General features: G+C 45.3%; 1 non-coding gene across 1 annotated transcript; it reads right to left on the bottom strand.

Moving 5' to 3' along the window:
* Positions 1 to 5987: 5987 nt before the first annotated feature.
* On the bottom strand, positions 5988 to 6092 carry LOC122099196. Its single transcript, XR_006145866.1, has one exon. It is a non-coding gene; the product is annotated as a U6 spliceosomal RNA (small nuclear RNA).
* Positions 6093 to 27058: the final 20966 nt, after the last annotated feature.

The following is a 27058-nucleotide window of genomic DNA, read 5'->3' as shown; positions in this document are numbered from 1 at the left end:
ATGGAATTTTGATATGTATCGCGTTGAAATTGTAGATAGCCTTGGGAAGTATTGCCATTTTCACGATGTTAATCTTTCCAATCCAGGAGCTTGGGAGGTTTTGCCATTTTTTAAGTTCTGTGTTGATTTCCTTTTTCAAGATTTTAAAGTTTTCATCATAGAGGTCCTTCACTTATTTGGTTAAGTTAATTCCTAGGTATTTTATTTTTTTGTGGGGCTATTACAAATGGAGTTGCTTTCCTAATTTCAGCCACACTTTTCTCATTGTTGGCATACAGAAAAGCCATTGATTTTGGGGGTTAATTTTATACCCTGCTACTTTGCCAAAGTTTTGAATCAGCTTTAGTAATTTGGGAGTGGAGTCTATGGGATTCTTTAAATGCAAGGTCGTGTCGTCTGCAAAGAGAGAGAGTTTTATTTCTTCTTTCCCTATTTGGATCCTCTTTATGTCTGCATCTTGTCTTATTGCTGTAGCTAGGCATTCTAATACTAGATTGAAGAGAAGTGGAGAGAGTGGACATCCTTGTCTTGTTCCTGAGTTAAGAGGAAATGCCTTTAATTTTTCACCATTAAGTATAATGCTGGCTGTAGGTTTGTCATATACAGCCTGTATTGTATTGAGGAATGTTCCATGGATTCCTAATTTTTCCAAAACCTTCATCATAAAAGGGTGTTGGATCTTGTGCAATGCTTTTTCTGCATCTATTGAGATAACCATATGGTTCTTATTCTTGCTCCTGTTGATGTGATGAATAAAATTAATTGATTTGCGTATATTAAACCAGCTTTGCATCCCTGAAATGAATCCTGTTTGATCATGGTGTATGATTTTTTGGATGAATTGTTGAAGTCGGTTGGCCAATATTTTGTTGAGAAGTTTTGCATCAATGTTCATCAAAGGAATGGGTCTATAGTTCTCTTTCTTTGAGGAATCCCTGCCTGGTTTTGGGATGAGGGTTATGATGGCTTCATAGAATGAGTTCCGTAGTGAACTTTCTCTTTCAATTCCATTGAAGAGTTGGAGGAGTATTGGTGCGAGCTCTGCTTTGAAGGCCTTGTAGAATTCCGCTGTAAAACCATCTGGTCCTGGATTTTCTTAGCTGGAAGGTCTCTTATTGCTGTTTCTATTTCAACGCTTGATATGGGCCTTTTAAGCTGGTTTAACCCATCTTGGTTTAGTTTTGGCATGTCAATATTTGCTAAGAAAATGTCCATTTCTGTCAAGTTCTCAAAATTATTAGCATAAAATTTTGAGAAGTATTCCCTTATAATGTTTTGAATCTTGGTTGTTTCCGTGGTGATGTTTCCATTCTAGTCTCTGAGTTTATTTATTTTATTTGGGTGTGGTCTCTTCTTTTTCTGATAAGATTTGCTAAGGGTCTGTCAATTTTGTTAATTTTTTCGAAGAACCAACTCTTTGTTTTGTTGATTCTTTCTATAGCTTTTTTGGATTCTAATTCATTTAATTCTGATTTAATTTTAATTATTTCTTTCCGTCTACTGGATTGGGGTTTATCTTGCTGCTCTTTGTCAAGGAGGTTTAGATGTGTCATTAGATTGTTGGATTCAGATCTCTCCAATTTGTTGATGTAGGCGCTCAGAGCTATAAACTTGCCTCTGAGTACTGCTTTTGCTGTGTCCCAGAGGAGCTGGTAATTTGTGTGTTCACTTTTGTTGAATAGCATGAACATTTGAATTTCCTTTCTAATCTCTTCCATGACCCACTTGTGATTCAGCAGTGTGTTGTTCAGCCTCCATATGATACCAGAATTTCTTTGGTGGCTTTTGGTGTTGAGTACTAATGTTATTCCCTTGGGGTCAGAGAGAATGCAAGATATAACTTCAATGTTTCTGAATTTAGGCAAGTTTGCTTTGTGGCCTAAAATGTGGTCTATTTTGGAAAATGTTCCATGTGCTGCTGAGAAAAACGTGTATTCTGATGCTGCTGGGTGAAATGTTCGGTAGATATCTGTTAAATCTAGTTGATCTATGCAGCTGTTTAGATCGTAGTTTCTCTGTTGAGTTTTTGCCGAGTTGATCTATCTAGTGGGGAGAGTGGTGTGTTAAAATCTCCAACAATTAATGTGTTTGGAGTTATATGGGATTTGAGGGAAAGTAGTGTTTCTTGGATAAATTTGGGTGCTCCCCTGTTTGGCGAGTAGATATTTAGAATTGTAATATCCTCCTGAAAGAGAGATCCCTTAATTAGTATGTAGCGACCTTCTTTTTCTCTTCTCACGAGTTTTAATTTGAAGTCTATTTTATCTGATATTAGGATTGCAACTCCCGCCTGTTTATGGGGGCCCTTTGCTTGTTAGATTTTTTTCGAACCTTTAACATTGAAAATGTGTTTGTTTTTACGGGCAAGATGTGACTCCTGAAGGCAGCAGATAGAAAGGCCTTTTTTTTTTTTTAATCCAACTACACAGTCTATGTCGCTTAATTGGAGAGTTAAGTCCGTTAACGTTAAGAGAAAGGACTGAGAGGTATTTGGGAGTTCCTGCCATGTTATCCAACTTCTTGGAGGTTGCGAAAACTGGGTTCTTCCTATGGTTCTTGGATTCTCAGTTTGGGTGCAGTTTCTTGACATTTATTGTGGTCTTGTTGGTTTTCTATGTGTAGGACATCTTTAAGGATCTTTTGTTGGGCTGGTTTGGTGGAGATGTATTGTTTCAATTTTTCTTTGCTATGGAAGGTTTTTATTTGTCCTTCAGTTATGAAGGAGAGTTTAGCTGGGTACAGTATTGTTGGTTGATAGTTGTTTGTTTTTAGGGTATGGCATAGATCGTTCCAGGCTCTTCTTGCTTTGATTGTCTCTGCTGAGAAATCTGAGGTGATTCTAATTGGTTTTCCTTTGTAGGTGATTAATCTTTTCTCCTTGACAGCTTTAAGGATCTTTTCCTTGGTCTGAGTTGATCCTGTGTGGATTATAATGTGACGGTGGGATGTCTTATTCTGCTCTGGTCTGTTTGGAGTTCTAAAAGTTTCTTGTATCTGAATAGGCCTATCTTTTTGCATGTTTGGGAAGTTCTCTGCTAGGATCCTGTTAAGCAAATTTCCTAGGCCATTGACTTCTGTTTCTAGGTGTTCCTCTACACCCATTATCCTTAGATTAGGCCTTCTGATGGTGTCTTCCAAGTGTTGGATAGATGTATCATATTTGTTGGACTTGTCTTGGATGTTTGTATGTTCTTTCTCTATAATATCTAGGCTGTCTTCAATCCCTGAGATTCGATTTTCTGCATGGTCTAACCTGTTGTCAAGACTTTCTAATTTTTTTTTATCTCTTTTCCTTCTAATTGGTCAGCTTTGATGTCTTCAATTTCTTTGTTGAAGCTTTGTTTTAGATCTTGTATGAACTTCTTTACTTGCTTAATTTGATGTTCAGTGTTTATTCTCAAATCACTCAGTTGATTGGTTATGGTTTCCTTGGACTCCCATTCCTTCTGTTGGGTTCCATTCAACATTCCCTTTGTGGTCTCCCTGACTTCCTTCAGCTCTTTGTTAATGGATTCCATGAATGCCTTTAGTGATCTTTGTGTATGCTCTTCCTTCTCTCTCAATTCCTGCTCTTTGATAAGCTTCCTCCCGTTTGTGGGATTCCTGTAGTTCCCTTTGAGAGTTCTCAGCCTGTTCACACCATTCCTGTCTTTCTCTTTGAGTATTCTCAAGCTGCTCATGCAAATCCTGTATCAGCTTTTGAGTAGCTTCCTTATGCTTATGATATTGCTGTATAAACTTTTGAAATGCCTCCTCTCTCTTCCTATCATGCTCATACAGAGACCTTTGTATGCTTTCAATCTTTTGATTTATCATCTTTGCCAGCAGTGTTTGTAGAGCTATTTGGGAATTCTCCTCTGGATTATTCATTATCTGTTCTGTCCCCTGATTATCGGGATTGGGAATTGAGATACCCAGATTTGCCATTTTTCTTGTGTTTTTCTGGCTTACTCTGCCCATTTGAGATGAAAATAGCACCAGTTTTGTGCTAGAACACTATCTTAAGGCAAGCATCAACCCAAGTCTGAATTTGCAAAGTCAATAGTCTACAGATACAATCTAGTTCAACAGATACATCTATTCAACATCAAACAACTATATGTTAATGGGCTACGGACTGCAAAGAACAGTTTGGAAGACCAGAAATTATTAGGGTTAGGGAGAGATATGGGTAAAAAAATAGGAATAGATTGATGTGGGAGGCTCTGTGGGAGTTAACTAAGTCTTAATCTCAAAGCAGGAAATAGGTTGGGTAGATTGAAAGTAGAGAGAGAGAGAAAGAAAAAAAAAGAAAGGGAACAGGAAAAGAAAAAAGACCAGAAAAAATAGAAAGGTAGAAATTAATAAAATTATGTAGATCGATAACAATCTATTTACATAAGAACGTGAATTTATTGAGAGAAGGGGAGAGATATAAAGTAGATGTGAAAAACTTAAAAATAAAAATGCTTAAAATATTATACAGGTATAAAGAGGTAGTACTGCTATTAGGGAATTTACGTCTTAGAGGTTTTGAATTGTGTAATTAATATGTGGATTAAATGTGTACACAATGTGGAATAGGGTCTAATAGTCAACTACAGGTTTATCTGAGGGTGTGCAGGACAAGAATTAAGTCACATAAAGAAGAACGAAAGAGAGGAGAAGGTGAAAAGGATAAGAAAGGAAGAAGAAAAAGATGAGAATTTTAGTAGAGCTAAACAAAAAACAAAAAGATAATTTAAAAAGAGAAAAAAAAATATAGAAAGAAGACCTAAAAAGAAAGCAAGAACGCACACTCCCGTATCCCAATAATAAAAATTATAAGAGGAAAAGAAACTTTCTGGAAAACATTTTTTTAGCAAAAAAAGCAACGATTAAAGATTGAAAAAAGTTTTAGAAAAGAAAAAAAATTTTTTTTTAATATAAGGACCAAAAATAAAAACAAACAAACAAAAAAAGAAGACGAAGAAGAGAAAAAAGAAAAATAAAAACAAAAAAACCCAAAAATTTCTTTTTTTTTGTGGGGGGGAGTAGTGGGAAAAATCCTGTATCTCCCTTGTGTCTGTAACCAGCCTCTTGTTGGAGTCTCTGGTCTGCTTGTTGTCCTGTGGCTTGGTTGGTTTCTTAAGTCAGTTTGTTCGAACAGGCAGTAAAATGCTCTGCTTTACCCAGGATTTGGCGATCCTCCTCCCAGGCTAGTTCATTGGGAGACAGATCTGCTTTTAGTATCACAAAAGAGGGGGATGCAGTGATGAGGCTAGGTTTTGGTAGCTTTTCCGGGGCTGGTTTGTGAAAACCTCACAGAGCCCAGCCTGGAGCCATTCTCAGGGTTTCTGTTTACTGATTTTCAGTTGCTTGTCGAGGCTGCTACAGGGAGGGGCAGCCTCTGGCTCTGATTACCCAGTGAAGAAACCCACTCCTCGGGCTGACGCCCGAGCTGGGTGACTTTTCCATGGGTGGAGCTGAGTCTGGCAGGTCATGCCGCTGTTAAGTTCTTGTGACCTACTAAATGACTTGTTTTATTCCAAGGCCTGAGCTGGAGCTAGCAGCTCCTCCGAGCTTTTTCGGTATTCAAGATGGAGATCACCGGTGCTCGAGGGGGAGGAGTGGCCTTCCCTCCTCTGCTCCCTGAGAAGGAGTGAGGACGTCAGGCTTCTACTCATGCTGAGTCTTGGTTCCTGGGTCGTCTCTGGCTGTGAACTGCAGGATGAAGATGTCTGCTCCTTGTCGGTTCTTGCTGGTGCTGAGTAGAATCCGCTCGCCTGCTGAGTCTGGCTCCTTCGTCCTGGATTCTCTGTTGCTCAGGTATGGTGGCTGTGCTCGCCCGCCACCGCCACAGCTGCCGCCGCCCCCGCGGCTGCTGGCAAGGGCTCAGAAGTGTCTCCTTGCCTGGGTTTCCTTCTCTGGCCAAACTCTCTGTCCTGTGATGATTCACTTGGTGTAATTCTATGACTTAGGACTGTTCACTGGAACTCTAAAACTGCTTTCTATGCTAGAGCTTACTTAAAAATATGGAATGCTTCACGAATTTGCATGTCATCCGTGCGCAGGGGCCATGCTAATCTTCTCTGTATCATTCCAATTTTAGTATATGTGCTGCCGAAGCGAACATCGAAATTTTCTGAAGAGTCCAAGAAACACAAAAAGTCAAAGACAGGTTGGACAAATGGGATTGCATGAAATTGCTGAGCTTCTGCCTGGCAAAGGACAAAGCTAGCAAGATCAATAGAAAGCCCACAGATTCGGAGTTCTTCACTAGGCATACAACAGACAAGGGTCTTATGTCTAAAATATACCTGGAACTCAAAAAATTAAATCCTCCAACAACAAATCCTCAAAGAAAGAAGTGGGCTAAAGAATTACAGAGAAACTTCTCTGAAGAGGAAAAAAGGATAGCGAATAGACACACGAAGAAATGCTCAAACTTCCTAGCCATAAAAGAAATGCAAATCAAAACAGCATTGAGATACCACCTCACCCCAGTTAGAATGGCTATAATCAAGAACTCTAATAACAACAGAAACTGGTGGGGCTATTGGTGGGACTGTATACTTGTTCAACCACTTTGGAAAGCAGTATGGAGCTTCCTCAAAAGACTCTACATAAAGTTCCCCAATGACCCAGCACCACCACTTTTGGGCATTTAACCAAATGATTGCAAACAATACCATACTAAAGCTACCAACAGAACTATGTTTATTACAGCATTATTTACAATAGCTAAGATACAGTTCCTACCCAGATGCCCCTCAGTAGCTGAATGGATCAAGAAAATGTGGTTTATATACACAATGGAATTCTATGCGTCCATCAGAAAGAATGGCATTGCCCCATTTGTCAGGAAATGGAAAGCCTTGGAAAAAATTATATTAAATGAAGTAATCCAGGCCCAAAGAAACATTAGTGCCATGTTTTCCCTTATTTGCAATAACTAGTATATGTCTGAGACAAACAGAAACTGTCAGACAAGTTGATGGTAGGAGAAATGAACCCTAAGATAAGGACTCAAATTGTTTTTTGATTATTTGTTGCTTTTTTAATGTCCCTCCCCCACGGTATAACCCCTGTTTTCACTGTATTTGATGTTGGTATAATTTGGGGATGGCAAGGGAAAAACAAATTGTTATACAGGTGGACTAATTACCACAATGACATGTATAAGACATTATTTCGAAAAACGAACTTTACAACTTTGGTGTGGAGGGGATGGTGGGGTGGTAGAAGGGGAGATATGAAGGGATGGAAAGGGGAAACAAAGGAGGAGGCAAAAATGCTTGATAAGAAATGTACTCATTACCTTGTTCATGTAATTTTAAACCCTCTGTTTGTATTTTCCACAATAAAAAATCATAAAATAATAAAGTAAAATTCATGTCAATTTTGTTTTGTCGATCTTAAGGCTCTAACTCTGGGCCTAGGCATTGTCCCTCCTCTCTTCGGCTGAGGATACCACTGTATCTCTTCAGCTACAATGCAGTTTCTAGTTTTCAAGAGATATATTGGAGATAAGAGTCTCACAGATTTTTCTGCCCAGGCTGACTTTGAACCACTATCCTCACATCTCAGAGTTTTGGGTAGCTAGGATTACAGGCATGAGCCAACAAATCCCAGATCTAAGACAATTTTTTAAAAGTAAGCTTATTGAAACTTCTGGCTTTTTCCAATAAACAATCTTACTTTTTCAACATTAGTTTATAATTATGATTTATTTTTAGATGTAACTGTGAATTTTTTAATCGAATCATATATGTGTTTTACTATTTCTCAGTATCTCACAAAAATCCACAGTTATTGACTTTCCCCAAAGTCAATTATTACATACTATGTTACTTACTATTACTATTACACTCTTATTACATATAATGTGAAGTGAAAATAGTTTGGATCATTTCAAATAAATTAGTAGCGGCTATTTTATCGTTATAAATTCACATCTGTGATTTTAAATGAAGGGAAGATGTTTTTCGAGTTAAAATGAAGTATGAATGTGTAGTGCGTCCTAATTGCAACAAAAATTCTGAATTCATACAGACAAAATTATTTTCTTTCCACTTATGACTTTGCAGTAATACTATTGTAAATAGTGAAGCAAGAGGAGGAAGAATTCTCTTTTTTTTTTTTTGTCAGTCATGAGGCTTGAATTCTGGGCTAGAGCCCCGTCCCTGTGCTCTTCAGCTCAAGGCGAGTGCTCTACCGCTTGAGCCCCAGCCGGACTTCTGGTTTTCTAGTGGTTTATTGGAGATAAGAGTCTCAAAGAGTTTCCTGCCTGGGCTGCCTTTGAACCATGATCCTCAGATCTCTGTGATCCTCCTGAGTAGCTAGAATTACAGGCGTGAGCCACCGGTTGCCCGCAAGGAGGAAGAATTCAAGTCATGTCAAACAATGTCTCTGTATGAAGACCTGCTTATTCCTAGTTGTCACAAAATTTCAAGTGTCTATCTTAGAATCCTATTTGGAAAAGTTCTGAATCATTGATTCCTTTTGTACTTTCTGTTATAGGAAACAAAATATAGACACAAAACAATTGTAATAAAATGCACACATATGTTGAAGTCACAACTGGAAAAACAACCAACAAAGTAGAATTCCCCCAGGAACAAAAGCATGTTGTATCAGTTTTGTTTTTTAAGCACAAAAACCTCAAATACATGTTAACTTGTCATAGAGCCGTAAAGATAACTGTGTCTCAGAAATACAGTTGTGTGAATTTGTAATTAAATTCATTTAGATGAACTTAATATAGCAAATCCCTTGAATGGATCAAATTGTTTAAAACAAATGTGACTGTATGCGGAGTGAGATCTGCACATATTTGAAAGAATAAAATAACAAAATCATGACATACTTAAAAAATTCAGAAATTTAATGAATAACTTCAATAGTATTCATATTGAGAACTAACTCCTACTGATTTAACAAGAAAAAATATGCAAATAGTAGAATCTGAATATTGTAAATGAGGGTGAAGATTTGAAACTTTGGCAAAGTATCAGTATACATCTGTTATATTATTATGGGTGTTGACTCTGGCAAGGAATTCATTCCCTCTTCTATCTGACAAATGAATATATGAAAGAACTTCTCCAACTAAATATCAAGACCTAACTAAACATATAACCAGAAAAGTCTTCATGTAAGCCGTATTGCAACTGGGGTAAAAGAAAAATCAGTCTTACTGATTCTGTATTTATTGTAAATGTTTATTTTTTTCATAAATTATTTCCTTTAGCTTGCATTTATAAAACATTGTGTTACATGATGTATATCTTAATAACTAATTTTGGATGCTTCATTAAATTTTGTTCTGAGTATAATGTCTCACTTCATTTCCTAACCCATGAAATGATGTTGATTACAAAAAAAATTCTAGTAACCACTGTTTGTAATACACAAAATCTCATAAGCATGACACTAGTAAGCATTGGTTAATATTTTGATGTCATGGTTTCATGATTGATGAGGCCTATCTACATGAGTATCATTGTACCTAGATTCCTCAGCCTGAATTTTGCTACCGTTAAAAAATATTTATATCTTTATTTGTCACCGATCAGAGATTAAATTTGAGTATAAAGCCTAAGGAAAATGACAAAGTAAGAATTTAGCTTTTCTGGATATAAAGTAAACAAAATTCAGAATAGAGAAACTAACTGGTTTGAATTCAACCAATTTCTCCAAAACATTCTAAGCATTTCCTTACCATGTGTATTGTTCTCAAGAAGGGAATGTTTAATGTGAGAAGAGGACTAACCAAGCATTGTCTTCAAATATACATAATTTGGATTACCCTCTACATTTGGATATAAGCATTTCTGATAAAATCTGTTTGAATAACTGATTTTCAGGTCAGGTATAATATATCCTAGTTTCATATACCAAACTACATTCAGAAAATCGTATATACCAATTAACTAAAGAAAATCCTGGCAGAAAAATGGAATCTCTATACTATGTGATGCCCAATTCTTAGGTATTTCATTATGCCTCCATTTAATGAATGTGATTGTTTAAATGATTCATGAAGTATTTATTAAAATTGATCAGTGTCCTACAATATAATGGTTTATAATTTTATCCTAGAATCATTCAAGAACAGCTCATTCAATCATGACATACATCATATTCCACTGGTATTCAATCGGACAGGAATAAGTTTCTTAGGATCTTCTGCCATTTGGAGATGGGGAGTTGGGATTCCAACTATAGGCTCCAGCTCCCACCACTTAAACCTGAGGATAGAGAACTGTCCAAGGACATCAGCAAAACCAGTGATTAGGCAGTCACCAGTGGCTCTCAGCAGTTCTCCTTGATACTTACAAGGCTGTGATAGGAGGATCATAGTTAAAGTCACCCTAGGCAGGAAAGTCCTTGAGACCCCTGTCCACCTTCAGTGCCAACAAAGCCAGAGGTAGAGCCGTATGTCTAAGTGATTGGGGGCTAGCCTTAAGCAAAAGCAGCTCATGGACTGTGCCCAGATCCTGAGTTCAAGGTTTGGGACTGGCAACAAACAGACATACACAACAATATGTGCAGCCATCCAGCTAAAGCAGGTCATCCTCTTGTCCCCAACTGGATTGGACAAAGTTCCCTGGGAAAGGGGCTGGGGGAGCCGCTGTCAACTTGACTCCAACCATGCTGCATACATCACAGGATTCCAGCCACACCCTCATTCTTTCAGGTTTCTTTCAGACCAATGGGATACAAGAATGGTGGCCACACCCACATTCCATGATGCCCAGCATTAGGATTCCCTTTGGTGTTTGACACTACCAACAGCAGTTGAGGAAGGTAGAGGTGGCTGAGTGGTGAGCATGCCACATGAGGCTACTTTGTAGTAGAGTGGAAAATTGATGTCCTAGTCAGATAGTGAGAGAATAGAGGATTTCCCAGAGCCTGGGAATGTAGCCAGCCCATCTTTCCCAATCCCAGCACTCAGATGTCTGAAACAACAGGACTCTGTGAAAGAGCTACAGGCAAGAAACTACTTCCAGAAAACCAGCAAAGGAATCCTCCCATCATACCTGCAACATTCAAGAAAACAAAGAACACAAAAAAGGGAGGGATCCCCAACACAAACACCACTGGGGAGTGTGATTCAACAGAGGGTCTGGCCAAAGATGATGCAGACTGTGGACCTTCCCTGCCTTTGGACACAGTCACAGCCACCAGGGGCCAGAGTATCAAGGGTCCTGATACCATCAAGGATCTGCAGAGGTGCTAGTGAAACGTGGTGCCCAGCCTGGACAGCAGCAAAAGAAGAAACCAGACACTCAGAGGCAAGATTTCACCACTGAAGCAGGAGAAAACAGACCTGCAGGATCGACCAGAGAAAGAGTGGGAGAAGATAGCCCAGTTGCATGAAACACCAGAAACAGAGCTAGAGATCCACATATCACCCATACAGAGGTTGATTTCAGCAGAAAGAGATTTACAATTTGCACTGGCCCAAGTGAGCAGGTGGCCAATGACAGATAAATGGAGCACAAAGCTCTTACCAGCCATCTGCAGGCCACAGAGCAGTGTATGGCAGAGCTGGATATCGTGGCTTCTGCTGTTACTGCTGCACAGAAGGAGACTGAAATGCTTTTTGAATGGCTGAATGATGTGACCTTTCAGCTTGAGGAAAAGACCAGAAGCTTCGATGACCTGCAGCAAGTGAACACAGAGTTGCTGGAGAAGCTGGAAGTGCTCTGGACACAGAATAGCACCAGAAGAACAGAATCTGCAAGTTCCAACTAGTGCTGATGGGGCAAGAGTTATTGAAGAGATTACTGGACAACCTGAGCTGGATGGTGACCTCAAGTCTGGTGACAGACACATTCACGGAGGACCTAAGCATTGAAAGGAGCCTGAGCATGGAAAGAGGAGACTAGGTCCCTGACTGAGTAGATGAACCAACTGACAGAGGAGAAGGAGAGAAGGGCGAGGCAGGTGCTGGATTATGAGCTGGGGGAACTGAGAAAGAAGCTGACAGAGCCATGGCCTCCCGCAGGACCATCTTAGTGGAGTTGCAGTTACAAGCCTAGGCCTACTGCACACAGATGGAGTTGAAAAAACTGGAGTAACAACTTCACATCCAGGTCCAGGAAAACCAGAATCTCTGTCTCCAGAACACAGAGCAGCAGGAGCAACTGAAGAGACTGGAGGATAAGGCCAAGGATCTGCAGGAGATACCCTAGATCCCACAAGGTGCATGTGTGTGTGTGTGTGTGACTCATAGCCAGAGGAAGAACTGGTCCTGCTGTGGGACACTCTCCAAGGTTGAGCGGTGAGAAGGAGGACCTCACCAGCATCCCGGACTCAGAGCAACAAGTGAAGAAATAACTGCGGGAACACCTAGACCATTCAGAGGAGAAGATAGAGGAATGGAAAGAGGTGGCTGAGAGAGAGAGAGAGAGAGAGAGAGAGAGAGAGAGAGAGAGAGAGAGAGAGAGAGAGAGAGAGCACCAAGCATCTTGGGAGCTGCAGGAGCAGCAGGAGCAGTCCCTGGCCCAGCTGCAGGTGCTCAGAGCCACCTCTGCGTAGCACATTGCATCCAATGAGCAGTTGAACGCTGAGGCAGACCCAGCTGCTGGAGCTGCTGAAGCAAGTGCAGGGCCTGAACAACTGGGGGGACCAGGTGGTGCCCCCAAAGTGGCAGGACACTCTCAAGTGCCTGGAAGTAACCAGACCATAAGAGGAGCGTCTGCAGGCCCAGCTGAGCTTCCTGGCTTTCCCTGGGGAAGTGGAAAATGTGAGCCCTGAGGAAGAAAAGGAGAGTAGGTTACTCTCCCCAACGTGACCATCCCAGAGGATGGAGATATGCCCCAGACCTAGAAGGACGTGGATCTGCGAGCCCTCTCAGAAGCTGAGATCCACAGGGGAAAAATGCTGCAGGAGCAGCAGCCCTGCTGCAGGTGTCCAGCCCACCTGCAGCTCAGTGCCAGACAGAGCTGGAGCCACATGCCCCCTGCTCTGTGAGCTGCCACCACAGCTGGTGTGGGGATGGCAAATGAGACACGTGGGCATCCGAGAAGAAAATCTGCTTCATCCACGACCTGTCTGATGAGGTTGACTTCCAGAGTCCTGTGGATGAGCTCCACCATCAATGTAGCCAGCTGTTTGCACACATCCGCACCATCGAGGAGTCCCTCATGGCATGTAAAGAGTAGATGTTTGTCCTGGATGAGCTGTGTCAGGAGAAAGCTGAGCGCATGTGCTGGCTCTTCCAGGAGAAGATGGAGAAGAAGAGAGAGCTGCAGGAGCTGCTGTGGGTCCTCGCAGGGGGAGGCGTGGACAGCGGGCTCCAGATGCCAGCACAGGCTGACCCCCCCCCCACTGCTTCAGATGCCTCAGGCTCTGTGGTGGGTGAAATGAGCGAGGAACAGAAAGGTTTTGAAGAATTGCAACTTCAAGACAGCTTGGGAACTGTCAGAAGAGAGGTCGGGGTTTTAACCCCATGGATGACTCCCCCATGGAGCACAACCTGCGGCAGATGCCCCACATCCAGAGCCACCTCCATCTTGAGGGCTCAGGCAAGGAGCACTCCCTCCCTTTCTTCTGTAGACTGATGTGGATGATAACTCTCTATGTGACATACTTACCCTCAAAAGCCTCGGTAGCCACCAGAAGTAGGTTGCAGGTGGCCTTCTCTCAGGCCTCCATCTGCCACAAGATGGGGGTAAACTATGGGTCAGGTAGGGCAGAGGCTTCTGGGAAGTGGCCCAAATTCAAGGGACATCTAATGGCCCATTGGTGGCCAGGGAAGAGACCCATGTTATGCTTATCACAAAGAATAAATTATTTTCAAAGGGGAAAAAAGCCTCCAACAAAGATTTGTTCTTCCAGTCCTGGGGCTTGAGCTCAGGGCCTGGCCACTGTCCCTGAGATCTTTTTGATCAAAGCTGGTGTTCTACCATTTGAGCCCTACCTCCCCTTCCACCTTTTTCTGTGTGGAATGAAACCCCTTGTGTCAGGCATGCTAGGCTACCAATCTACCACTGAGTCACATTCTCAGCTAGGATGATTCCCCCCATCCCAAACCCATATGGCCATTCCTCAGATAAATAGGAAGTAGGGGCTAGGATGAATATGAAGCACAAGTCTGGTTCACACAGAAATACTCCCCTGCCTCCTCTTGGACCCACTTATTTGAAGTTTCTCTTCTACCATTGAGAGATGAGAGAGGGAGGGGAGAGTCTTGAGAGAGGAGTACCAGGAACAATGGCCCATTGACCCCACAGCCTACCTCACACAAATGGTCCTCTAGATTCCAATCTTAGCTGACTCAATGTGGATTCTACACTGTCTCCTCACCTCTTCAATGCTCAGGATGAAATAAATGTCGGCTCTGGCCTCAGCCCCCACACAGGGTAGAAGCTCCTAGTTCCATACCGACTTCCATCTCTGACTGCCCCTAGATAGGCCAGACCCACCACTCACCACAATGTTGGTGGCAATGACGTCATGTATGGATTCCAGGAAGATGGTCTGTAGCAAAGAGCAGAAGCAACAGAGTGAGCGGGGCAGAAGGATATGGTGGGGGTGATTGCTCTGAGATCTTCCTCCTTGGAGCCCTCCTGTCAAGCCAGAGCCATGCTAACCAAAGCATGGCCAAGGCCAGAGTGTGAGATGAGATAGAGGAACACAGAACTAAATGAGGTACTGCTTTGTCTTGGAGCACTTGAAATTTCCAATTATATTTGACCCATACCAATCCCAAAGCCAACATGCAATGCCTCTCCTTGTTGTTGTTGGCTGTGAGCACTGTCCCTGAGCTCTTTTTCTCAAGGCTGGCACTCTACCACTTGAGGCACAGGGATACTTTTTGTTTTCTGATAATTCATCGAGGATAAGATCTCACACACTTTCCTGCCCAGGCTGGCTTGGCACAATAATCCTCCAGATCTCAGCTTTTTGAGTATCAAGGATGACATATATGAGCCACCAGTGCCCAGCATGTGATGCCTTTTGAAGGCATCTTGGCGAGTCTGTATAAGGAGCCCCCAAAGGGCCTGGATAGACCACAACCCAATCAAGGAGCTGGGATGGGGGAAGGCTGATCTTCTAACCATACTGTTCCCCAAAATTAAAGATGCCAGGTGGTTTTGTATGCAACAAACACCTAGGCCAACAGCCATGAGGCTTAGTGGGGAAAACGTGGAGAATACCTAAAGATTGCAGTGTAGAAATCTCTGATTTTGCATGCATGTGGTGTGTGTGTGTGTGTGTGTGTGTGTGTGTGTGTGTGTGTGTGTGTGTGTGTGTGTGTGAACTCAGGGCTTAGGCTCTATCCCTGAGTTTTCTTGCTCAAGCCTAGTGCTCTTCAACTTGGGCCATAGCCCCACTTGCTTTTTGGTGGTTATTTTTATGTAAGAGTCTCAAGGACTTTCCTGTCCAGAGTGGCTTCAATGCATGATGGGGGCCCCAGGGCAGTAAGAGTAAACATAACTCACAGGTACAATCACTATGGTGGGTGACTCCTGCCTCCTCGTGGCCAGACGTGAGACATGCAGCCCCATGTCATCATCCTCTAGAGTTCAATTGGGGGAAGTGACCAGGGCCAAGCTGACTTTTGCTCACCCTGAGTGCTGATGCCAGAGCAGGTCTGTTCCACCCTAGGCCAAGAGAGTTCCAGGAGGCCCGGCTCCCAGAGACACAAGGAAGGGAGAGATCAGCTCCAAGCCGAGCTAAGAGCCTTTGCCCACAGATACCCCAAGTTGGCCTTCCTTATCACCGTAAGACCTGTCAAAGAATAAACAAAAAAACAAACAAAAAATTGGAGCTGTGCCTCCAAGTGCTAGAGCTCTAGATTGAACCAAAGAGCTCAGGGACAGGGCCCCCAAGCTTTGAGTTCAAGACCCTCACCTGATCCTCCCGCACTTTAGCTAAATATGAACTAGAAGGATTTGTGAAGTATTTCTTAAGAATGGTGATACTGAAGAAAGCATCCTAATTCTAATGAAAACTGCACTTGTGACATACAGCTATGTGCTGAGTCCTTCACAGGGTCCTGTTTGCTGGGTCCTTCCGACATGGGGGTTTAGTGCTGAGTCCTCAAAAAGTCCTGTTTGCTGAGTTATCCCAAAGGGTGCTATGTGCTGAATCCCTGAGAAGAATGGGACCTGCTTGTTTTTGGGTGCTGTGCTGTGTCCATTACACAGCTACTGTATGCTAAGTCCTTCAAAAGGTACAGTGTGCTAATTCATCCCAAAGGGTACTGCTATGTGCTGAGTCCTTGAGATGAGATGGATAAGGTGAATTTTTCAAGTGCTATGTGATGAGTCCTTTACACAAGGTGCTCTGTACTGTCCTTCAAATGGTGCTATGTGCTGAGTCCTTCCACAGGGTAATATGTGCTGAGTCCTTCCACAAGGTAATATGTGCTGAGTCCTTCAAAATTGTGCTATGTGCTGTGTTTTTCGAAGGGTGCTGTGCACTATTTTACACAGTGTGCTACGTACCCAGCCCTTCAAAGGGGGCTGTGTGTGGTCTTAACATAGGGTGCTATGTACTGAGTCCCTGAGAAAGAATGGTATGCATTGAGTTTTTCAAAGTATGCCATGCACTTAGTCCATTACCTTGTGGGCTATGGACTCCCTCCTTCAAAGGGTGCTGTGTGCTGAGTACTCTACACAAGGTACTATATGCTGAGTCCCTCAAAGGGAGCTGTGCGCTGAGTCCTTTACACAGGGTGCTTTGTGCTGTTTTTGGAAGTGTGCTGTGTGCTGACTCATCTCAAAGGGTATTATGTTCTAAGTCCTTGAGAGGTAGTTATCCCCAACAATCACACACACATAAACAGACACAAACAAACATATACACACAAACATACACACAAGGGTCACCGTGCACCTTTTAGGTGTGTTGAGTGGAGGAGGATGGAGGAGAGTCTCCTCCAGTGGGGGGGCTGAGGGGATATTTGATACCCAGGGCAGGTACTGGGGTTGGGAGGGAGTGATGAGTTGAGGTGAGGCTACAATTTCCATGGCCTGGAAGCCTTTGGTCCCAGTCAGGGCTTGGCTTGCAGCTAGGGGTGGGGGCCAGGTCTGAAAGGAAGAGGGGTAAGGGGTCAAGAGAAGGAGGGGTCGGGGCCCAAGGCACACTCCCATGGCAGCAGTGGCCAGGGGCACGAATCAGGGGAGGGCGAGGGGGTGGGCATGCCTGGCAGGAGCAACACAGACCAGGAGAGGAGTGGGGGCAGAGAGAGAGCAGAGAGAAGAGCGAGTACACATAAGAGCAGGTGGCTTCATCAGCTGGCGGCCTCGCTGATCATAGTGCAGTTTCTGGTGGGGAGCACAGAGCACGTGGAGCTGGCGGGCACATTGCCACAGGTAGCCACGTGGAGGTACGGTGGCCATGGCAGCCCTGAGACTGAGGTCCTGGCAAGGGGGGCACTGGAGCGGCTGAGGTGGGGGTGGTGTTGGCTGAAGAAGAGGACCAGAGGCCACATGCAGCTCTGCCATGTGCCCGCAGATGCCCCTGCCCCCTCCCAGCAACATTGCATTTCAAACATGGCACTTTCAGCTCTGACCAGCTGCACCTCTCACAGTTGCCCAGAGGAGATGGTGCGCCCTGGCCGGCTTGCGGTCCCGAACTGGTCGCCACTGCTGGTCCTAGGACTCTGGACCCATGTGTACCCGGAGCCAACACCTACAGCTTCTCCCATTAGTACACATGAGTGTTGGCTCTGAGGGCCCACAGCCTGGAAACACTCCGGCCAACCAACCACTGACCTGGACCTGCACCTCCTGCCTCCCCTTTCTTGTCTCCTCCTCGAGTCCACCCTCCCCTCCCCACAGTCTGCCATGGCCCTGTCACAAATGTGCCCCAGGGGTGGGGGGCAGGGGTGTGTGTTGACCTAGGGATCCCAACCCCATCCCTAGTGGCCAGTGTCCCAGGAAACAGGGAGATGCAGGAATGGGTGAGGAGGGGTGCCACAGAGCTTCTGCCCTGGAGCAGTGGGAGCCACACAGCCTCACATCTGTACCCTTCCTCTCTCTGGTAGAACCTGGTGGCTTTAATCAGAGGTGAGGAGCAGCACCTCCACACCTGCCTTCATGAGTCTTTTTCTTTTTGCTGGGGGTCTTGGGTGTTGGATGCAGAAGATAGGCCCTCCTTGCTGTGTGAGCCCTTGTCTTCTGTGCTCAGTCACCCTTTCACCTGAGGAGGGTCCCAGAAGAGCCCACTAGGTATGTGAGGGCACTTGGAGTCAGACAGAAAGTGAATATATGCGAGGAATATATCCACTCCAACCCACATACACCGAGCCTGTCTGCCCTCCCCGCCTTCCCAGCTGTCAACAGTACTCACAGGGTGATCACATTTCCCAGCTCTCCCAGCATCTGTTCATGCTCCCTGTCCATCTGGTCTCCTCATCCTCCCCAAGAATCCACCAAGTCACCCAGAATCATCTAGGCTGAAAGTAGGAAGTCCATCCATGTATGTAGCCTTTAAGACCCTATCCCTTTCCACAACATTTCCCCAAACCCAGGTCAGACACCCCCTGGGGCACTATGACCCCTTGCTTGTTTTCAGCCCCGGCTCAGAGGAGCCACATATCTCAGGACACCTTCACCAAGTGTCCTGGCATAGGGTTTTGGTGAATGGGGAGTCAAGGCTGGTTGATCCCAAGGGAAAGTGTCTGGCCCTGGAGAGAGGGAGAGGCATGGGTTGTTCTGCCTTATTAGAGTGGTGCTCCCTTTGGTTGGATCCCCTGTTCTGACCAGGCAACCCCCATGCTCCAGCTTGTACCTTGTCCCAAAGGAGGAACCAACAAATTCAGGAGAGGCACTGCTCTGAGTCTGTTTGTGTGTGCGTGTGTGTGTGTGTGTGTGTGTGTGTGTGTGTGTGTGTGTGTGTGTGCATGTGAGATAGAGAGGGAGCACAAGAGAAAGGGGAGAGAGAGAGAGAGAGAGAAAGACAGACAGACAGACAGACAGACAGACAGATCATCTTTCTCCTTATACAGCCTGACTGTGCTCAGGTGAGTGATCCCTTGGCAAATCGCAGGTGCTGCATGGACTAATCTTCTGTCACAGTTCTGGATTAGTGTGTGTGTGTGTGTGTGTGTGTATGTGTGTGTTTGATTGTTTGTGTGTGTGTGTATGTGTGTTTGTGTGTATGTGTTGGGAGAGCAGGGAGATGAGAACAATGAAAACATATTTAAGGCACCGTGTCTACAAAGAGCAAAAGCATTTTATTTGTGTGTATGTGTGTGTGTGTGTGTGTGTGTGTGTGTGTGTATGTTGTTCTTTTTTCATCAAGTACGAGTCTAGCGATAATTTGTGTTTTCTCCTTCACCCTTTCATGGCTCCTTTGAGGAAGGTTTCAGTACACGTTCCTTTCCACCTCTCTCTTCTCCCTTTCCTGTAGCCCACAGTAGCTGCTGGGTCTGCGTGGGTCTCTCCTAGGAGGCCTGTGTGAACCACAGACCAGAGTGGACACCTGTCCTTCTGTCTTCAGCCAGAAGACTCGTGAGGCAACTGTGACCACACTCGTACTCTTCCAGCCACACAGTCTGCTCTAGTGTGTATAGTTGGAGCTAATTCAAGGGTTGGGAATGTGTCTGCCAAATGTAATTAGGGAATGAGATTGGGGGGGGCGGTAGTGCAGGGGCTGTGATGCTAGAAGGGTATGAGGAATGGTGAACCTTGTGACATGGCAGATGGTTCACCACGACAGAGAATGAGAGGGTAAACTTACCCAGGGTATTGACTGTGTCTATGGGGACTCCAGACCCCCACTGGTGGCATGGATTCCTTCCGGGTCAATGTACTGGTGGGCAGTCCTCCCTGGAGTCCTGCAGACTCCAGTCTGTGTCCAGCCTGGGCCGTTTCCAGCTGGGCAGTGGTAAGCAAGTGCGTTCCCCCTGCTTGAGCCTGCTTGCTAACTGCCGTGGCAGTTAGCTAGGGCTCTCTGAATGCCACTTTTTGTAAACTGCTGTAGGCTGTCTGGAAGAAAAAGCAGATCACTGAACTTAGAATCCTTCAAGTTTGATTGGGATAACTGAAATGCAATGATTTCCAGGTGTTTTTTTTTTCTTCAAGCTGGCAATTTCCACTAACACCTGGGATGATGGGTCAAATTAGACAGATGATTTCAGCCTCAAAACAATGACATTCAAAGCAGCACAGGAAGAGTTCCCAAGCGAGATGGTCTCCTGTAATGAACGTCGTACCTTGACTGACTTTCTTTGGCAGCTGTTGATTCTCCTCCGGCTCTCTCTAGGGTGACCACCACAGTCAAGGATGTCCTGGGGAGCAGAGATTGTGACCTCACCATCCCTAGCCTGCCAGCTGTGAGCAGAGACGATTCCCAGCACCTGTACTGGACTCTGGGAGATTCAGAAACCAGGGATACCTCCAGGGTCTTTACTCTGCAACGTGAAACTTGGGGGCCGGGTGTGGTAATCCTGACTGGCCACAGGGGTAGGAGAGGAGGCCCTTTGAGCCAGGACTTCAGCTCACAGAAACCTCATTCACAGCTAAGTGGGGAATTGAGTGCCACCGAGCTGGTCAGCTGCTGGACAGAGATAGACATCCCAGAGGCCCTGGAGTCCAGAGAGTACATAGTGGCTCACATCCTCACAGCCAAAACAGTTAAGTGTGGTGGCACCAGGAGGGGGTAAGACAGAGGAGAGAGAACTGTGGGAGAGCTACATAAGGCTTCGTCCCCCTCCCCCACAGAGGATTCTTACCTGAATCAGATGGGACTTTTCTGTAGTATTGTCATAGACAGATGCTCATTGATGTATCCAACAAACCATTACAGTGTGCACCAGGCTCTGGGGGTCATAGACAATGAAAAGTTCCAGAACTGGTTCCACAGCCCATGTAGAAACCTTGGATTGATGTCGATGCCAGGGCTTCAAGACTGTCATCCTAGCTACTTAGGAGGCTGAGATCAGAGGATTGAGGCTTTTGGCCCGGGCAGGAAAGCCTGTAAGACTCTTGTTTTCAATTAACTACCAAAAACAAATGCCAGAAGTGGATGTGTGGCTCAAGACATAGACTGCTAGCATTGAATAAAAAGGCTTGGGGACAGCACCTAGGCTCCAAGTACAAAGCCCAAGACTGACACAAAGAAAATAAAGAGAGAGAGGAGGGAAGGACAGAAGGAGAAAAGGAGGAAAGAAAGGAAGAAGGGAGAACATGCAAGCCTTGGTTTGGAGTCCCTGGATCAAGGGAGCCAACTATTCACAATCTCTGTGGGGACAGTTTCAGAGTCTAAAGCCACTATGTAGGACCAAGCCACTGACCCCTCAGCAACTTCATGCCATTCAGGAGCTGTGTGGTCACTGACTATAGAGGGAACCAGCCTCGGGTTGAACCTAGGGCTCAGGGTGGGTCACCAGGTTTCAATTATCCCCAGCCTCATCGAGTTTATTTTCTGGTCAGATAAGAAGAAAGTTTCCAAGGGCTAGGGAGGTATTGGGTGAGAGAGTTTCAATGGGGGGGGGCAAGGGATAAGCAGGAATTTGAAGAGGGAGGATGGTCCCAGGTCAGGTGTGTCAGGAAATTGGTGCCATGACCTCACCTGACAACATAGACTACAATCCTTTGATCCAGACTCACTGCTATTAAAAGTCCTGGCACCTTGGGTTCATCATTGACGACCTGGCTGTGGTTCACTGCAGGATGCCTGTGCAGTACATCCTTGGGGCTAGGAATTTCCAGGGCTCAGTCTGACGATACCTCCCCCGGTGTTCATTCCTCCACCAAAGACTGAGGTAAGCATGCCACTGCCACAGGAAAGCCTGGGAATGAGGGCAGGAAGTGGGTCTCTTGTCTGGCTCAGTCTTTAGATGTAGATGGCAGATCTGGGATTCAGAGAGGGCAGGCTGAATGTGTGGCAGAACTGGGTAGAGACTGGTGTGAAAATAAGAGGCACTGAGCTCTGAGCAGGGTTGTTTCTTTGATAATACTCACAACATAGGAACATTTCTTGGATAGAGCAGCACTTTTCACCTCCCCAAGATGGACCTAGATCTCCCCAGTTTCCATCCCTTGACCAGGAAACCCATATCATTTGATTGGATAACTAGACCTTACCTTACTGCCCAGTGCTGAGGCAGGACAGTGAGAGATCCTGAGTCTTTGATAATGTCAGGGGATCTTCAGTATGAGATTGTACTTGAATGTCCCAACTTGGTGCATGGTCAGTCCCATCTAAGTCTGCCATGATGTAGGACATAGAATCTAGAAAATCAGAGCTGGATGGGGTCTGTTCTGGGAGTCCTGAGTATTATGTGTTAACTTTGAGCTCCCATATGCCCATTGTTTCCCTTTCTTGGTTGGGCCTATGCTAGAAAACTCTTGAAACTAGGGCATGGATCTTATCTTTTATGCTCCAAAATAGCACTCTACCATTTGAATCACAGCTCCACTTCCAGCTTTTTTGGGTGTTTAATTGGAGATAAAGAGTTCTCACGGGCTTTGCTGCTAAGTGGCATCCAACTGCAGTTCTCAGATTTCAGTCTCATGAGGGAACAAGATGACAGGAATGGAACAATATGTTTGGCCGGCTGTCAGTCACTCAAGGCTTTTATCCTAGGTACTAAGGATGTGAGATCTGAGGATCATGGGTCAAAGCCAGCCTGGTCATGAAAGACCCTGAGACTCTCACATAAAAGGAATTGCCAGAAATCCAGAAGCGGTGCTGTGGCTCAAGAAATGAGTGCTTGCCTTAAGCTGAAGTCCTCAGGGACAGCAACCAAGCCCAGAGTTCAAGCCCCTTATCCAACAACAAGAAAAAGTGCTGATTAAGTTTTCCACATAGCAGAGTGTATGGAAGGAAATACAATGCTGGTCTATGATGCGTTCCAGTTATGTGAGAGTTTCAATGATTTGTCTACAGTGGGTCTGATGTGGGTACTGCCACCTTCTCGGGGTGGGATGTTATCCTAATTGAGGGAGTTCATGTTTTTGTTCTCAGGGACTGCTGAATCCTTGGGCTATCCGTGTCTGTGTGTGTGTGTGTGTGTGTGTGTGTGTGTGTGTGTGTGTGTGTTTGTGTGTGTGTGTCTGTCTGTCTGTATGTATGTATGTATGTGTTTGGAGGTAGAAAAACTGGGCCTTGAACTCAAGGCCTACATGCTGTCCCTGAGATTTCTTGCTCAAAGCTAGAGCTCTGACACTTGAGCCACAGTTCCACCTCTGTCTGGCTAGTTGGAGGTTCAGTGTAGATAGGAGCTTCACAAACTTTCCTACGTGGCTGGCTTTGAACAGTGATCCTCAGACCTCAGCCTCCTGAGTAACAGACAGGAGCCACCCGTGATGGCTGTGTGTGTGTGTGTGTGTGTGTGTGTGTGTGTGTGTGTGTGTGTGTGTAGAAGTTGGTTGTTACAAGGAATGCTGGACCCTTTGGTAACTTCTAAATGCTCTCTTGTGGGCAGTATGGGCTTTGAGGCTGAGGTCTGGGGGCCTGGAAGGGTGAGACCCTTGAAGGGGACTCAGCACCTTTAAATTATAAGAGCAAGGGAAATTTGTGCCCTGGAACTGTCTACTCCCGTGGGCCTGGTTGATGGCAGAGGGAGTGTGGGAGGATCAGGAGGTGGGGCCCACAGGGGTTGGCTCTCCAGGGGGATAGAGAATGTGGTCAGCACTTAGTAAGGCTTTGAGTCCTGTTAGTATGGAACATATTGTCATGGGTCAGACTCTGTGTCTTCTTATATGACATCTGATGGGCAAGGCCAACCCTACTTTAAGTCTTGACCTGTGTTCTTCAGATCTCAGCCTCCTCTGTAGGTAGGGTTATAGACATGAGCCTCTGGCACCGGACCTTGGATTCTTTTTGGTATATTAGGGTTTAAACTCAAGGCCTTATGTTTTCCAGTCAGGTCTTCTACCTTGGGAGCCAAGCCTTTCTGTCTTCGGCATGTCTGAGATAGAGACTCCATATATGGTCAAGCTTGGCTGGATCATGGTCCTGCTGTCACCGGCATGTGCCACCATGCCTGGTCCTCTGTAGTTGGGATGGTAGATATGTAGCACCATGCTCAGTCATCGGTTTAGATGACCCTCCCAAACTCTTAGTCCATAGCAGCCGATTCTTGAGCACAGTTGAAGCTCTGGGTTCAGCCTGGAACCATTGGCCCTCAGTCTCCTCACAGGACAGTTGTGAGGAAACAAGGGATCAATACAAGGGGAACTCTGGGGCAGGGCCAGGCATAGAGGGAATGGTTATCAGATAAGTTTCTTGGCAATTCTGTGAGCATATAACAAGAAGATACCTGGAAATGACTCAGAAGGAGCTTGTTATTTATCATGCCACAGGTATGGGATTTTAAACAAAACATGGCTCTCTTTCATCCTTACCCTATCCCCATGAGGAAGGGGATCCTTCACTGTTCAGCTTTGCAGCTGGGGAAAACGAGGTACGGAAATGCTCGGTGATCTACTTATGACCCCCAGGTGACAGGAAACTCAGCATGACTTGTCTGCCATGCTCCCTAGGACAATGGGTGCTATTCAGTCCATTTCTTGTTGTGGGAAGTCCACTTATTGTCAGTCGTGGGGCTTGAACTCTGGGCCTGGGCACTGTCACCAAGCTCCTCAGATCAAGGTTAGGAATCTACCACTTGAGGCACAACAACACTTCCGGTTTTCTGGTGGTTCTTTGGAGATAAACATCTCACAGACATTGCTGCTGGTCTGGCTATGAACCATGATCCTCATATCTCAGCCTCCTGTGTAGTTACCATTGTAAGTCTGTGCCACCGGCCACCAACTTAAATGTAATTCTCTCTCTCTCTCTCTCTCTCTCTCTCTCTCTCTCTCTCTCTCTCTCTCTAACTTGTTGAAATGGTGCTGGATGAGGTGCCTCAGAGTCCCCACGTGGCTGGGACCCAAGGTGACCCTCTTATTCTGGAGGAAGGCTGTGGGTCAGGAGCTTTCTTGCTCGACCTGTTGAGCTAGCTCCCTTAGGTAAGCCCCTCTGTGCCCGGGATAGACCATGATGGTTACTCATTGTCAGTCAGTGTGGTGAGTACTTCCCCACTACCCTTTGCTAAGACAGTTAAAGGAAAGTGGATGAGAAGGCATCGCATTGTCCAACTGCACAGGACTATCCTGAGCCTCTGATCCTCACTGCCACCTATCTGGCCAGACCCTGATTATAAGAAACTGAATTCACTCTATGTCTACTTCACGTTGGTGCAGTGTGTCGTTTCAGGGAGAGGGAGCAGTGTGCAGAGGAAATTGTTCTGTGACAGCGCAAAGTCATTGCTGTGGATAAGGAGGAAGCCAGCATCAGACTGAGCCGGAGCAATGCTCAAATGTAGGTAATCTGTTGAAGTAAAAATCCACCCATGTTTGCTTCCCACTCACAACAAGGAGGGTTCAATGCAGGTAGCCCAGCACTGGCCCTAGGGGGCTATAAATGGATGGTGGCGGTCAGGTGCCAGTGGTTCTCGCCTGTCATCTTGGCTAATCAGAGGCTGAGTTCTGATGATGGTAACTCAGAGCCAGTCCAGGCAGGAGAGTCTTTGAGATTTTTTTTTTTTTTTTGGTCCAGTCATGAGTCCTGACTGGACACTGTCCCTCAGCTCTTCAACTCAAGGCTAGCGCTCTGCCACTTGAGCCACATTGCCACTTCTGGCTTTTTTCCTTTTTGCTTATGTGGTGCTGAGGAATCGAACCCAGGGCCTCAGGCATGCAAGAGAAGCGCTCTACCACTGAGCCACTTTCCCAGCCCCAAGTCTGTGAGATTCTTATCTCCCATAAACTACCTCCCTCCTCCCCCTGAAAAAGCCACTTTTGGTGCTGTGGCTCAATTGATAGAGCCTCAGCCTTAAGTAAAAGAAGCTCAGGGATGACAACGAGTTCCTGAATCCAAGAACTGTGACTGACAAAAAATAAAATAAATGAATAGTGGGCACTTGTTATCCTACTACCCAAATGGACGGATTAATTCTTCTCTCTGGTATTCATAGCCAAAGGTAAGGGGCTTCCCTTGATGTTCCTCTAAACCTCTCCTTTTCTCTATTATCCCCCTGGCTTCAGTTGCAGGATAGAATTCAGATCATCCCATTTAATGTGAACTTAAGTACCCTCCCTACCTGCCTTCTTGGGGTAGGGATCCTGGATGTACTCAACACTGGGTGAAAGAAGCACCAGAGAGATGTGGGTAGGTATACCTGAAACTCATACTCACACACACACACACACACACACACACACACACACACACACACACACACACATACAAACACACTCACCTAGGCCAACTCTTACTAGCCTTTTCCAAAGACACTTTATCTCCTTGGATTAACTGACCTAGGAGAAGAACTTGATCCCCAATAAATGATTATTTAAACTAAGGCTTGCTAGTTGACACGAGATAAAGAGAAGCTCAAAGTAAAGGTTCTGGAGTCTGTCTGGCTCAGGCTCACACTTGACATCCTGTCTCCTCGGTAGGCAGAGATCTGAAGATCAAAGATCAAAGCCAGCCATAAGCTGGAAAGCCGATAAGAATCTTCTCTGCATGGAACCACCAAAAATCCAGACGTGGAGCTGTGGCTCAAGTGGTAGAGTAGCAGCCTTGATCATGAAAACTCAGAGAGACAGTGCCCAGAACCTCAGTTCAAACCCACATAAGAAATGGCCCCATTTGTTGCCCCCAGACTGCCTGGGCCTCAAGTGCCCTCTCACAGAGTGTGATACCACACTGGTTCCTGTGTAGTGTATCAGAGCCTTCAGAAATTGCGTGGTAAAAGCCAGGCCTTCGCCTTTGTGCGACCTCAACCCACACCAGGTGGAAGGCAGAGCATGACAAGACCAAGAGCCTGCAGAGCGGAGACGATCGCCCTCTGCCAGGGTGATTAGAGCGGGCTTCTTAGAGGCAGCACTTGAATGGGGGTCTTGCTTAACACGGAAGATTTGACAGGAAGCACAAAGAGAAAGATGCCATAGATAAAGGGCAACATAGTGGAGCGTGTTCTTTTCCAGCCAGAGTTGTTGGTTAGAAACTCAGTAAATATGAGCAAGACTGTCCCGAGACGGGCCCAAGGGGTCACATAAGAACAGCTATCCAATGATGGGATTTTGTCTTAGCTGTAGTGGGCTCACCTAGCACACAGGAAACCATGCGTTCGATT

Source organism: Dipodomys spectabilis, unplaced genomic scaffold (assembly GCF_019054845.1).
Source record: "Dipodomys spectabilis isolate Male_0828 unplaced genomic scaffold, ASM1905484v1 ptg000505l, whole genome shotgun sequence".
Classification (NCBI taxonomy): Eukaryota; Metazoa; Chordata; class Mammalia; order Rodentia; family Heteromyidae; genus Dipodomys; species Dipodomys spectabilis.
The sequence above is the reverse complement of the archived record's forward strand: the minus strand, read 5'-3'. Positions and strand labels throughout refer to the sequence as shown.